At 35.7% G+C, this 14,184-nt stretch overlaps 1 pseudogene; it reads left to right on the plus strand.

Annotated features, from left to right (window-relative positions):
- The first annotated feature begins 9,449 nt into the window (after positions 1 to 9,449).
- On the plus strand, positions 9,450 to 9,575 carry LOC120318585 (annotated as a pseudogene).
- The last annotated feature ends 4,609 nt before the right edge of the window (positions 9,576 to 14,184 follow it).

Genomic DNA, 14,184 nt, shown 5'->3' on the forward strand with positions numbered 1-14,184 from the left:
CCCAAGATCAACTTTACATTCCTTTGCAATCAAACACCTCCACATATTTTTCATGTCCTCCTTCACTTGGATTATTGGGACTTGATTACACCTCCCTTTGCTTCCTAGTTCAGGTCTCTGAGTTGGATGGCATTGCTTAGAATCCTTAGATAATCAAGATGTCTTGCAGTGAGGGCATTGCTGCCAGCTAGAAACTGGATTTGTTAATGGATCTGCATATTTCAAGATATAAGTAAGATATAGTTAGGGCTGTGAACTGGGGATGGTGGAAAGTGCTGTACTCTACTAATAAATTAACATGTCAGTGAACATTCTTCCCCTTTACGTGCAATTTTCTAAATGAAATTCAGAATGCAGGTAGATTTTGTTTAGCAAACCACATTGGGACCAGCAACTCAGGGGTTAAATGAAGTGGTCACTAAGTGTAATCACAACTCTGATTAAGATCTTATTTCAGTTTTACAGACTTGCAAAGATAGTAAATGTGAAGATTGGTCAGAAAGTTACTTTTTCATCACTACCATAACTTTAAATGGTTACCAAACAAGGCAGTTGCTAAACAAGAACAACTTGTAAGACGAAAGGATTCCATAGGTTGTATCTAACACCTGATTACATTATTATACTGATATTGTGTTATCGGCAACAGATTGAAAATGGTTTGACCTCTTCGACCAACCATCATTTTTCAGTGTGACCAGGCAATGGTTAATTAAATGCCATCTGCTATAACAAATCATCATCATCATTGTCCCATTCAGTCACAGATTTAATTTTGAACTGAGAAAACCTAAATAATCATCTACCAACCTTGCTTGTTGCCTGCAATATTAGTTTCTGAGAACTTGGAACCACTCAAGAAATTGGTTCAAGGGAAAATGCAATATTCTCGGTCTTTTGTAATCCACCTACATCAGTTTGCTTTTTTCATGTTATATATTCTACATGAAACTGTGACATTTAAAAGATAATATTTGCAATCTGATTACAGTACAAACTAATATTGCTTCTGGTTAGTTTTTGAGAAATAACAGAATATAGAACCACATTGATGAAAGGACCTTGTGATGAATTCAGTTTACCAGTGGTGACTCACTATCTCTGCCTTTTGAAAAATAAAAGCAGAATGAGAAGAGAGAGCTGGTGAAGCTGCTTGAGCCATTCAATTTGCAAAATTAATTTGAAAAATGGGAAGATTGTAATTTCATTACCAAACAGAATTAAAAATCCAATATAAACAACGTAATTCAGAGAACGTTCATTGTTCTCTCAGCAAAATGATACTGAAAGGAAATTTGGGGAACTAATTCAAAATGCATGTAATGGCTAACATCCTGAGTGGACATATAAAAGAACTTGACTTAGGATACTCCCTTGGCACACCACTTCCAGCTCCAAGTCTCTCACAAAGTAGTTTGAAGCCAACCGGTAATCACTTCACGTTTGTGGACCACAAATATCTGAGAATAAATGGGCCAATCTGTCCTTATTTTAAGCTTAACTGTCTTTTGTCTTCTCACACTTGCAGCAAATACTGAATAACAAAAATCTCTTCACCCTGTATCTAAACAATAAGAATATAAAATAGGCCATTTTCCAAGCACGTACCCCATGTTGCGACTTCCCAATCTAACCCAATCTATTTCACATTCATGCACTAAACAGGGCCTCTCCATATAGCTTTCAAATTCAAAGGAAGTCAGCCAGATGCTTAGATTCTTTCTATTTTGGCACATGTTCCATATATCTAATGTTTTTTGTTTATCTGCTGCAAGTAATATGTTCCCATCTTTAAATGATTTTGCTTTGAGGGACTTCTGGTTTTGCGTGGTAGTGACCAATTATGGGCTTGCGCCCTGCCAGGGGACCCTAAATGGGTCTAAGTCACCCCGGAGAGGCGACGAAGAAAGAAGGGTGCTCCAGAGATTCTGGAATGGTGACGGCCATTCCGTTCGACTTGGGGAAAGCCTTCTAACCCAACAGGAGAAAGGCTGGCTGTATTGCATCAACCAGCCCAAGCTACTTGCAACCAAAGTCCAAAAGCACTAACCAGCACAACTGTGAACAGCGTGCTTGAAACTGAGTAAGGAATTTGATCTTTTCTTTTCTATTTTACATTTAATTTCCTTGAAAAGATCCCCAACAAGCAAAATACCTCCGAAAGGAAAGGAGGGGGATTTCTGCCCCACCCTTATACTAATGGAAGTGGCGAATTAATCTTTTTATGGAGGATCAAAATATATGGAAGTGAAATAAATATAAAACCCGAAACTTAAAACTTAAATCTGGATAAATCTAAAATTGTTTTAATGGTTAAGACTCTCATTTCAGAGATAATTGTTCATTTTGGAAATTGAAAAGCAAATAGTTGCTGACACCTAGTGGCAGATGAAGACTATGACAACTATGACTTTAATATAAGACTTGGCAAAATCTGGGAAAAGTTAATCTATGTCTGTGACCTTCAAAGCTTTAACAACAAAGAACAACTGTGACCCCCAAAAAAAAGACAATAATCTGGGCTGTAGACAAAGAGAGAATTATAAATATCAGGAAAAAATTTTTTGGGAACTCTTTGGATTACAAATATCTATCTAATTGGGATTATAAAGCTATTTACAGAGAAAAGAAAGGAAGAGGAAAACTCAGATTCTTGGCTATCATGGATCAGAGACATGTAGAAAGAACATATCAAGAAAAGATAAATACATCACAGGAGGAGATATATAGTATACTGCAACTAATTCAAACAACAATGACTTTAAACCACAAAGAAATCCAAAACAACTTTGAAAATATAAATCAATCTATTTCCAAGTTAACTCTACAACCAAAAAATTCCCAGAAAACAACAGAGAAGGAGCAGATAAAACAGATAAATGGATATAGAATTGAAAATAGAGACTTAAAGGTAGAACTTAACAAAACAAGGAAACATGATTTAATCCTAGTGGGGAAAAAATCACAAGAATTGGAAAAAACAACTTACCCCTTAAGACTACAAAATAAATCTGAGGACAAGAAAACAGATAGGATAAAATGGATTGGAGAGAAAGGATAAGAGAAGTGGAGAGAACATTGGAGAGAAAGGATAAGAGAAGTGGAGAGAAAGAAAAAGATTTTCAACAATCATGGAAAGGCAGAACTCCCGTTCGAAGACACTTCTCCTGATTTACTTTTTATATTTACAGCAACATTTATGAATATACAGGGAAAAAATTGATTCAGCAAAATACATTGATTAAGAAAGACATGGGCAAAAGAAAAAGACTAAAGTGGAAACTAAGGAAATAGATGATGGGACTTACCAGAGAGAATACTTAATATGGTTAAAGAAATAGAAAAGTTTTGAAATATATATGTCACTCTAAGAGGGATGAATTCTCTAAATATAATATAGTATGCTTTTTTCCCTTTTTTGTTCTCTTTCTTGATATGAGTAATATAAAAAAGTTGAAATGACTTAGCTAAAGGAAATGTTTTTGATATTTAAATGTGAATTTAAGAAAATTATAATGGATAAAAAATGTTTTGAATAACAGTTAAAGGACTAGATGACTAGATGTATTAAATGGAATATTTAAAGATTAAACATATTTTTAATCATGGTTAAAAAGAAGAAATTTAGGAAATAAATACATATTAGCTTAGGAGGGATATATACTTTAATTAGTGTGTTATTTTTTATGCTTCTTTACTCTTGCTTTTCTTTCCTTTTTTCTACTGTTTTATCTATTTCTTAAGAAATGTGAGATGGAAAAATAGAGTTAAATTCTTAAATGTAATTAATTTTTGAGAAAATCTTAACCAGTAAGAATATCTAGAATTTGATGGGAGAAACAAATTAAAATAAGTACTGTAACAGGATCTATGATAAGGCAACCAGAATGATTGGATAGAAAAGAAATATTATATTGATGTGATTTTTATTTTTAGGACTATTGGGAAAAAAATTATATACAGTATTTAATTGTTATCTACCAAAACAATAAGAATTGTATTAACTCAATGTTTGCAAAAGAGGATATTTTGGGAAAAGAGGAAATCAATTAAAATTATTATGTGTATTATGGATTATAGAAATAAATTGTTAGTGATTGTTTTACAAATGTAGCCCAGACAACACACTGTTCATCAATTATTAAGTGATTTATGTTTAAAAACAAATCAATAAAATATATTACAAAAAATAAATAAATGATTTTCCTTTGAATTGTGATTAGCTGCTCTGAATCCTTTGCCAAGATTGGACAATTGGTATGTTTGGTTTTAGAGAATTCCTATCCACAATATATGTATTGGCTAGCAAGCAGTTCTAAGACACATTTTAAAAGAGAAAGCCAATGGGATTTTATTCTGAGTGGACAAATGCGACCTCTGTTTTATATATTGCTGCGCTTAACAATTGCCTCAGTTACCAATATGTATGCCGACTTTTGGGGGAATCTCTTTTGGGGAAGATTCTGGTAATGTTCTTTTTCCTTTCTGACTTAGGTATTTATTTTTTCTGCAGATAGCAATCATGCTTGGCTGGAACATCAGCATCAATGCTCCATCCTGAGACCTTTGGAAAGCCCAAAATATGTCTTTCTCCAAAGGGCACCATCCTGCTCTTATAACTAATATTCTGAGAATATAAAAGTGAAAATAACCCCATTGCCTTTCCAGAACTAGATAGAGACACTGGGAAGATCCCTTTCAATAATAGGTCCTTGCTTTTGAAGCTTCTAAAAGAAAAATTATTTATCTTCTTTATCAAGAACCTCATTTCTTCGGAGTTAGTTTGTCAAGGACTGTAAGCCAGGGATAAAGGCTGTGACCTCAGCCTCATATATAGGCCCTTTCCTCTTTTTCTCATTAAAATCCTCTTTCAGTTCTGTTCTCCTTCCCTATCTAGTAGTCCACCAATTGCTCCGGATAGAAATATATTCTATCTTCTGATAGAAAAGTACAGACATGGCATTCAGTATCATCAAAATCACAGAACACACAACAACTTTCTATAATAACTTCACATTTCAGTTGAAGTTATAGAACATGTGTTTTTATTTACTGCATTGCATTGAATTGCATTGGGAGGTTTTATGCCATTTTTTTTCTGGAGAATTTAAAGTCCCACACATGGAATCCTCTTCTCTCTTAATTTTATCTCCAAAGCAATCCTGTGAGGTGAGGTGGACAGAATAAGTATAACTACCTCAGAATCACCTCTTAACACAACTACACTATACTGGCTCCTTACCATTTATATTAAAAAAGATCCCCTTTTCACCCATATAGGTAGTATGCATCTTCCTCAATCATGGATCCGCAACCAGAGGCGTGGGCATTTGTGTGGTATTTTAATTGTTCTTATCACTGTACTGTTCTGGACAGAAAGCTCTGACGTTCCTGGAATCTGGTGAAGCAACTCTCCCAGTTTAGGAATCAACAGCTCTAAGCGCTCCTACCACCACTGGGACTACTTTGGCCTTTACTTTCCATTTCCTCTCTAGTTCCTCCTTCAGGCCCTGGTACTTCTCCGGCTTCTTGTATTCCTTTTTCCTAATGTTGCTTCACTTGGCACTAGTACATCTATCACTACCACTGTCCTATGATCCTTTTTTAACTACCACAGTGTCTGGTTGATTGGCCAGTATCCCTCTGTCGATCTGGATCTGGAAATTTTAGCCCTGTCATTCTCCATGACCTTCTATGGAATCTCCCAATCAGAACATGGGAAGGTCTAGCCCATACACTGTGCATATGTTTCTGTATACGATGCTAGCACCTTGGTTTTGCATTCAGTGTATGCTGTCCCTGCCTTCATCTTACATCCTGCTATTATGTGTTGGAATATCTCTAAGGCCTCTCTGCATAGTCTGCAACTCTAATCCCATCTAGTGTGGTAGATTTTCTGGGTCTGGTACTTAGTGCCCATTTTTGTGCTTCTATGATCAATGCATTCCAACACTTTCTAGACACTGGTAGGATTTCCTAATTTCTGTCACCTCAACTATCTGAATGGTAAATCCGATGCAGGATCTTTTCTTACCATGGCATTTCTTCTGCTTGATCTTCTCTCAGCGGCTCATCTTTGGGTGCCATGTTATTGATATACTCATGGATGCTCTGGATTTCATCTAGGAAAGTGTCTTTGATACTTACCAGACTCCTTCACCCTCTTTCCAGCTGGTATATAGACTATGGGCTTTGGACTTGGGGTGGAAAACTCCATACAACTCCAGCTGGACTTTCTAGTAGTTGCTGATGAAATATAGGATATTCTTTAAGCAAGAATACATTCTGATGGTTCTATAGAGGCAATATATTTGAACAATTTGTTGATTTTCATGCTATTTCACTAATATAAAAACACTCTGGAGTGATGTAGAAATAAAAGCCTGTATTGCACAAACCTATTATTGTGCCATCATAATGAATGGAGCTCTAAAGTGTATGCAGGTGCCTGACAAATATTGATTTGTCTGCAAAAACGTAGATGTTGTTACACATTCTTTTACTTTTCTTTAAGAACTCAATTATCATATTCCTCTGTTTATTCACATTCACATTGAATGGCAAAAAATCCTACCTGGGAGTAGAATTACTAAAGAAATTGTCTGATACTTGCTGGGTGTTCAGAGTGCAACATTATCAGTTGTTAAAACAACACTTTCAGTAATTGTATTACTTCCGAATATAATCAACAATGCATCAAATTCAGCAGTCAGTGTAGAGACATGTGGCATGCTAAAACATATAAACTTCTGCTCTGTGTTTTGTCTGAATCCGTTTAGTGAAGTGCTTCTTGAAATTAAAGTGGTATCAGATTACTTGCCAAAGCCAGCCTGTAAAGTGGCTCCAGCTTAGTTCCATACTTATTGTTGATAGATTAACTGAGGATTCATAAGAGGAACTTCAACTGCAGTGAGTAATATTTAGGTTATTGTAGAAGAAAATGCAAATTAGCAAAAAGTGAATCCACTATAGATTAATAAAAATTTAAAACTATGTTATAGTTGAATACAACACAATTTCAGAAAACTGGCCATAATTTAAAGTAAAGGCATTCCTGACAATTGACAGATAACATCCAGTGTATTCAATCCAAAGTGTCATTCTTTCTTGATTCAGAGGAACTCTGATCATTTCAAAGCCATTACAATAGCAATACAGATTCAGATTTACTTCTGAAACTGAACTAAAGATCTAGAGAGATATAAATATGAAGGGAGAAGAAAAAAGTGCAGTGAACCCAATGTTTATTCTATTGGTAGAAATGAAAATGTTTTTCAATTAACTCTGTTGGTTACATCCTATTGCCATTCCCATACCTCCATCAAATGCAGGATGAGAATAGAGTGGAGAGAAAAACACCTATATCATATGCTAGCTAAGATAGGTAATGCCAGTAGGATTATTGCTGGTTTCTTTTGTTTTGTTTTTGTCAGAAAGAGTGAAGGAAAGAATACAGTAATTATGGGAGTTGAAGTCCATATATCTTAAAATTGCCAAGTTTGAAAAAGATTGCCTCAAACCTTCCTGACATCTACTTTACCACTTTTTTCAGCACCAACTTTCTATTTACTTTATTTTTGTATGCCTTTTAATTAGAAAATATATTACAATGTAGTTTTTTACAATATAGTTTTACAATATAGTTTAGCTCTTTAGTATTTTTTTAAAAACTCTGCTTTTAATGGAACCATTCTAATCTTAATAAAGCATGCCCTTTATCTGTTGAATATAATGAGGTTTTAATTTTTGACAATAGTTTTACATCATATACCAACCAGAAAATGTTCTATTATACTACAGGCTGAAATCATTCCATCCTTTTGTCTTGTACTGTTGAATCTTTGGTAGATGACAGTTCCTGTTATGTCCCGAGCCTTGCAAACGGCTCGGGGCGTTTGCAGGCAGTCCCGGGCAGGTGCAAAGCTGCCCGGGACCAGATAGGCTGTCGCCAGCGCCGTGTGCATGCGCGGGAAAAGTATCGCATTGACCCGGGAAATGCCTATATAAGAAGCTGGGAGGTTTTGGGAGCTGCTGAAGCCATCTACTTGTGAGCTGAACACAGAATAAAGAAAACTGAGAACTACAACTGCTTCTCGTGTTTGCTTTTCGCCAAGGACTCAACAGTTCCCTTCTGTACGATAGCAATAATTGTTAATAAATTCTTTTATATTATCAATCAGACACATGTTTTTAATAGTACTGCAGATGTATGCTTGCTTCCTGGGCACTAACTTTCCATTTGTCACAATAAGGAATGTATGTATTGCTTTCAATATGATAGGGTTTTTTTCTCCTTTTAAAATTATTTCTGAATGTTAATAAAGATAAACTGCTACATCAAACAACAGCTTGAGCTAATAGAGGCTAAATTACTTGGTTGGCTTCTGAGCCGCTGTTGGCTTTTCTACCTGACAGTTGTTGCTAGGATACACAAATACAGTAGGCCCATTTTATTACCAGCATTTATTTCAATCCCCCAACTCCAATTTTTGCATTGGGAAGGGACAACTTCATTCTTATCTCCTATTTCATTTCAAATGATTGCACTCAGTTTTAAAAAGGTTTGACGCTAGCAGTCATCCATTTCAATCATTTGTCATAGTCTGGTCACAGAGAGAATCAGAATGATTGTTCAATCATTGTTCCTTATTTTGTATCTATTCAACCTCATCCTTGCATGTGGTTCCTCCCCTTTTCCTCTCTTGAAAGTGCCTGAAGAATTTTATGTGAAAAATAGGCTTCCTAAACCCAGCAAGCTCTTTTCTCTACAAATGCACAAATCTCATTATGATTTAAATGTATACTGTATATTACTAATAATACAGGGTGATAATACATTATTATGACAAATATAAGGACAGAACACTCTCGTTGCCTTGCTAGATCATTTCAAGGTCTCTGTTTTCCAGCCTTTGGCGCTTCTCAAGCTGGATATGATAGGAGTGGCCTTTATTTCTTACTTGAAAAATCCTTGGGCAGGTCTTATTTATATCTTCTTGTCTCTTTGCTGTCCTTGCTCAGGCGAGCACAGAGACCTCAGACTCTGTCTTCTCTTGTGTTAGAAACTGTTTTATTTGACGCTTTTCTTCACCTAACGTAAAATGTGCCAAACTTCTTGTTTCCAAACCTATTAACACAGAAACATCTCTCTAATAAATAAACTTTTTAAAAATGTTTGCTTGTTATTTTAAGCAACATTTTAAGCTGTGATTAGAATGCAGTACTGCAGGCTACTTCTGCTGACTGTCAGCTACCTGCAGTTTGGCAATTCGATTCGTACCGGCTCAAGGTTGACTCAACCTTCCGTTTTCTGAGATTGGTAAAATGAGGAGCCAGATTGTTGGGGGCAATATGCTGACTCTGTAAACTGCTTAGAGAGGGCTGTAAAGCACTGTGAAGAGGTATATAAGTCTAAGTGCTATTGTTATTGCTATCAACAGATAACATCATCAGCTTCTCAGCTTTTTGGCTAATGTCAAGTGTAGTATCTGTTCTTATCAGTTTAATATATGATTCATTCTTTGGGATAAGATTGGATAATTGTACATTAGAAGGTTGACTTGGTGCCAGGTCTTTATTGTTTTTAATGTTTTAATCTAGTTTTATGGTTTTAATATGATTTTACTATATATTGTTTTAACTTTTGACTGGGAGCCATCCAGAGTTTGTTAGATGATGGGCAGCTATATAAGTTTTAAATAAATAAACAGCAATTTTGTCGCAGTAGGGTCAGCCACAAAATATAGGTAGTACTTGATGTATGGCCACAATTAGGATTACAATTTCCATTTCTAAGCAAGATGGTTGTTAAGTAAGTCGCACTCAATTCTATGGCCTTTAGGCCACGGTTCTTAAATGAATCATTGCAGTTAAATGTATTGTGCACTCACTAAGTGAATACACTTCCTCTAATATCTGATTGTTGGAAGCTGGCTGGGAATGTCACAAATGGTGATCATATGATCCTGGGATATTTCAATCATCTAAATACAAGTCATTTGCCAAGCACCCAAAATTCAATAACATGACTGTGGGGATGCTACAACAGTTGTAAGTGTGAAGACTAGTTATAAGATACTTTTTTCAGTGCTGTTGTAACTTTGAATGGTTGCTGAACAAATAGTTAAGCTGTATTACAGTGCAAAAATTTCACAGTTGTTCCCATCTTTAAGAATGGTTAATTCCACTGCCTCTCCATCCCAGTTAAGTATCATACTTTATCTTCTGATGATGACCATTCATTTCACATTAAATGTTATATTTGAAATTGGCATACATTTGTACAAGTTTCATATAATGTCATTTATTAAGTGTAAAAGGCCTGTCTCTACTGCAACTCTGGGTTGTGTAATATTTTAAAACAATTTAGAAATACAGAAGAAAAAGCAATAGGTATTTAGAGAAATAACCCACCAATCTTAAAACAGTCACCTCACAGACCAAAGGCCCATTACCCACCCACTCTGGGGAACGACCAACTTTTAAGAGCTCTTTGAATAAGGTCAAGGTGAGGGACAATCAAATATCTGGAGAGATATTATTTCAAATGGCAGGAACTGTGACCCAGTTGGCAATTTATTCTATACTATGAAAAATTCTTATTGACAGCCAATTTCTCTGAGAACTCAACATACCCAGTTCCACACTTCACAAGTATTTCCTAAATGGAATTAACTATGGTACAGACTTGCATGTTTGTCTAACCATCTCATTTCAGAATGTGTTCTGGGTGCCATTTATGGCCACTCTAATGGCAGAAAGTGAAGAGGAACTAAAGAGCCTCTTGATACGAGTGAAGAAGGAGATTGCAAAAGTTGGCTTGAAACTCAACATTAAGAAAACCAAAATCATGGCATCCGGCCCTCTCAATTCCTGGCAAATGGGGAAGAAATGGAGGTAGTGACAGATTTTATTTTCCTGGACTTCAAGATCACCGCAAATGGGGACTGCAGCCAAGAAATTAAAAGACGCTTGCTCCTGTGGAGGAAAACTATGGCAAATCTAGACAGCATACTAAAAAGCAGAGACATCACCCTGCCAACAAAAGTGCGTATAGTCAAGGCCATGGTTTTCCCAGTTGCAATGTATGGATGTGAAAGCTGGACCATAAGAAAGGCTGAGTGCCAAAGAATTGAGGCCTTTGAACTATGTACTGGAGAAGACTCCTGCAAGTTCCTTGGACTGCAAGGCGTTCAAACCAGTCAGTCCTAGAGGAGATCAACCCTGACTGCTTTTTAGAAGGCCAGATCCTGAAGCTGAAACTCAAGTACTTTGGCCATCTAATGAGAAGGAAGGACTCATTGAAGCAGTAGGAATGAGCTTAAATGGACTCTAGAAGATGATAGAGGACAGGAAGACCTGGAGGAACATTGTCCATGGAGTCACGATGGGTCGGACACGACTTTGCAACTAACAACAACAACAACATTATGTTTAGTACAAAAAAGTGCTAGGAGACTCCCGACTTTTTAATTACAAATATTACTGTCATCTAAAGCAGGTATTAGAGTATAATGACAGAAATAGAAAATGATAATGTACATGTTGCCCTAAGCCATGTTTTTTTAAACTTGGGGCTTTTGCATAACTTAAAACAGTAAAGCACAGTGACTGCATTCGCACAATGAGCCAAATTGAGACAAACCACATTATGAATTAGTATGATATGTTAATTCCAGCCAATAGGCTTTTTTTCCACTGGTTATTTGATGTGTTATCCATTTTTCTGGGAATCACCAAAGAAATATATCAGCATGATTTTTTTTTTTTTTTTGCTCCCAGTGTTGATCCCAATCCTGTTCTATTCCTCCATTGTTCCCAGTCACTACAGTCACCTGACTTGCCCCAAGTTAATGGGTGGTAAATATAATAGTTTTTATACATCTTGAGAGTACTCTTGGATAAGGTTGGACATGGCAGAAGTTAGGGCGTACTGTATTTGTGCAAGTGAAGAATGTTTAAAATTCATGCTTACTGTTAACAACCTTTTTTGTTTTTCACTCAGAAAAGTACAAGGGAGAAAAAGTAAAATCCAGTCAGAAGTATCGTTTTTAGCAAACCCAGAATAGAAGTTCATAGATAAAGGTAAAGACCTTCTAAGTTAAGAATTGTGAAAGCAGCATTTCAAGGCACTAAAATGAAATCATTATTTTCTTACAAATAAGTATGTTTCTTATTTCAAGTAGGAATTTCATCTTGCAAATTCCAGTACACAGGGAGCTGATTTATCAGATGTCAAGAATTGTTGGACTAAAAATCTCCTACATTCTTTCCAGGGAGTTCTGTTTTAGAATGATTGAAGATAATTTACTTTAGACATTCCTTTCAGCAATGGAGAGAAGTTTGGGGCATTCTTATGGGTGATGTATAGTGAATCTTTCTGCATTTATTTAATTATAATTTGGAGTGTGCATTAATGCCTCGACTTTTATCTAACCATCTCTCTAGCGTTTTGTAGACTCTCTGACTAGCTGTTCCTATTTAGTCTCAAAGTAAGACAACAGATGATTCCTCTTGTGTTTTCTTTTTTTGTTATTTTGGTTTTCCCCCCTCATAATAGTGCTCCTGTTGTGTCTTAAGGTGAAGTCCTGTCCTTGAGAAATTGTTAGATAATTTCTTTTTCTACTCAATTTCTCACCCCACAGATCTGATGAAGAATTTTGAAAGATCATTTGTATACCATGGATTGGGAAAGTAACATATTTAAATATCTGTTGCTAGGGTTCCTTTTCTCAAAACCAAATGAACAGTAATAAAGAATGTGAAATTAGTACACATGGGCAAATAACAAATATACCAAAATAAATAACTGAGTGCAATTAAGACTTGGGGAGAGGAGGAAGAGGAGGAGGAACCATTTCCCTTTACCAAGCAGGCATAAATTTAGTAGAAAGGATAAAAATCAGCAGAAAAAGGAAAAATGGAAGTTGCTAGGGCTGAATGGTGGACCATGTACTTTGCATGCCAAAAATCCAAGTTGTATTTTCAGGAAAAGGATGAGATAGTTTATCACAAGAAGGATTTGTGTGTAAGAAAAACTGTTGTAGGAGACTGAACATTACTTCTCTGTTTTCCCCCCATAAGAGTGGATATGGTCGTAACATAAAGATGTAAGGGTATTGTGCTGAAGTCCACTTATGGTTCACTGCCGTCAGCCTTTTGAGATAGGCAAGGCCACAAAAAAGGAGCAGAAGATTCTCTTTGTTGTAATCCTGAAGTCCTGTCAGAATTTCTGTCTACACGACCTTATACCAAACAAAATCAAGGGGCAGGAGAGTTATTCTTATTTGTTTCTCATGCATTATTTGTTCCCAAGACTAAGTAATGTTTTATGAAATCTTTTCCATGTTGGTTTATTTATCCTTTTCTCATTCCCTGGACCATCACAATCAAACTTTGCTTCTATAATTCTATCTTCTGTCTTGCAGTTCTGAATCAGAAACTTCAACCATTGTTTTTTTTTGTAATAAAAATAAGTGTTGTATGTAATAATATAATATAACATACCATTTAGTCATATAGATGCACTGATCCTGTAGGGAAGGTCAGTAGGGGAAATGCTATTCATTCCTTCTTCTGGCAACCCTAAAATTCTCCAGAGCTGTTTCCAATGAAAATTCTTAGAGAACCCTGGCACAAAGGCCTGATCAATGTAGGGAAGGTTCTGTGTTCTTTAATGCTTGAGACACCAGCATGTTCAGAGCTAAAATTTCATCGAATATCATAGTCAATCAAATAATTTCAATCATATACAGTGTAAAACTAATGGTGCATTTGGCGATGTAATTAGTTTAGTCAACAGATATATTGGAATATGCTCTGTTGTGTATTTGAAGTATGTGAAATTGTTCCACTGCAATGTGGAAAGAATAAACTACAAAGAATGATTGGCAAGATTATAGTGAAAAAAACTCTGGATATATTTTCCCCTTTTGATTATGGTTGTACTTTAAGTGGCTTTTTTTACTTCCTAAAAAATTTCCTTAGTCACTTTGTAGGAATGTAAATTATAATTTCAACAAGAGCAATAATATTAATAATATATTTATAATAGCAAATGTTGAAATAGAGATAATCTTAACCAACTAGAGAAAATCTTAACTGAATTCTATAGTAGCTCTGATGGATTGATCCAGCTTGCTGTTACTTTCCCCTAAGTTAATCCATTGAGTTTTGTACAGAGAA

This window comes from Crotalus tigris, unplaced genomic scaffold (genome assembly GCF_016545835.1).
Source record: "Crotalus tigris isolate CLP2741 ecotype Arizona unplaced genomic scaffold, ASM1654583v1 scf7180000020265.513298, whole genome shotgun sequence".
NCBI lineage: Eukaryota > Metazoa > Chordata > Lepidosauria > Squamata > Viperidae > Crotalus > Crotalus tigris.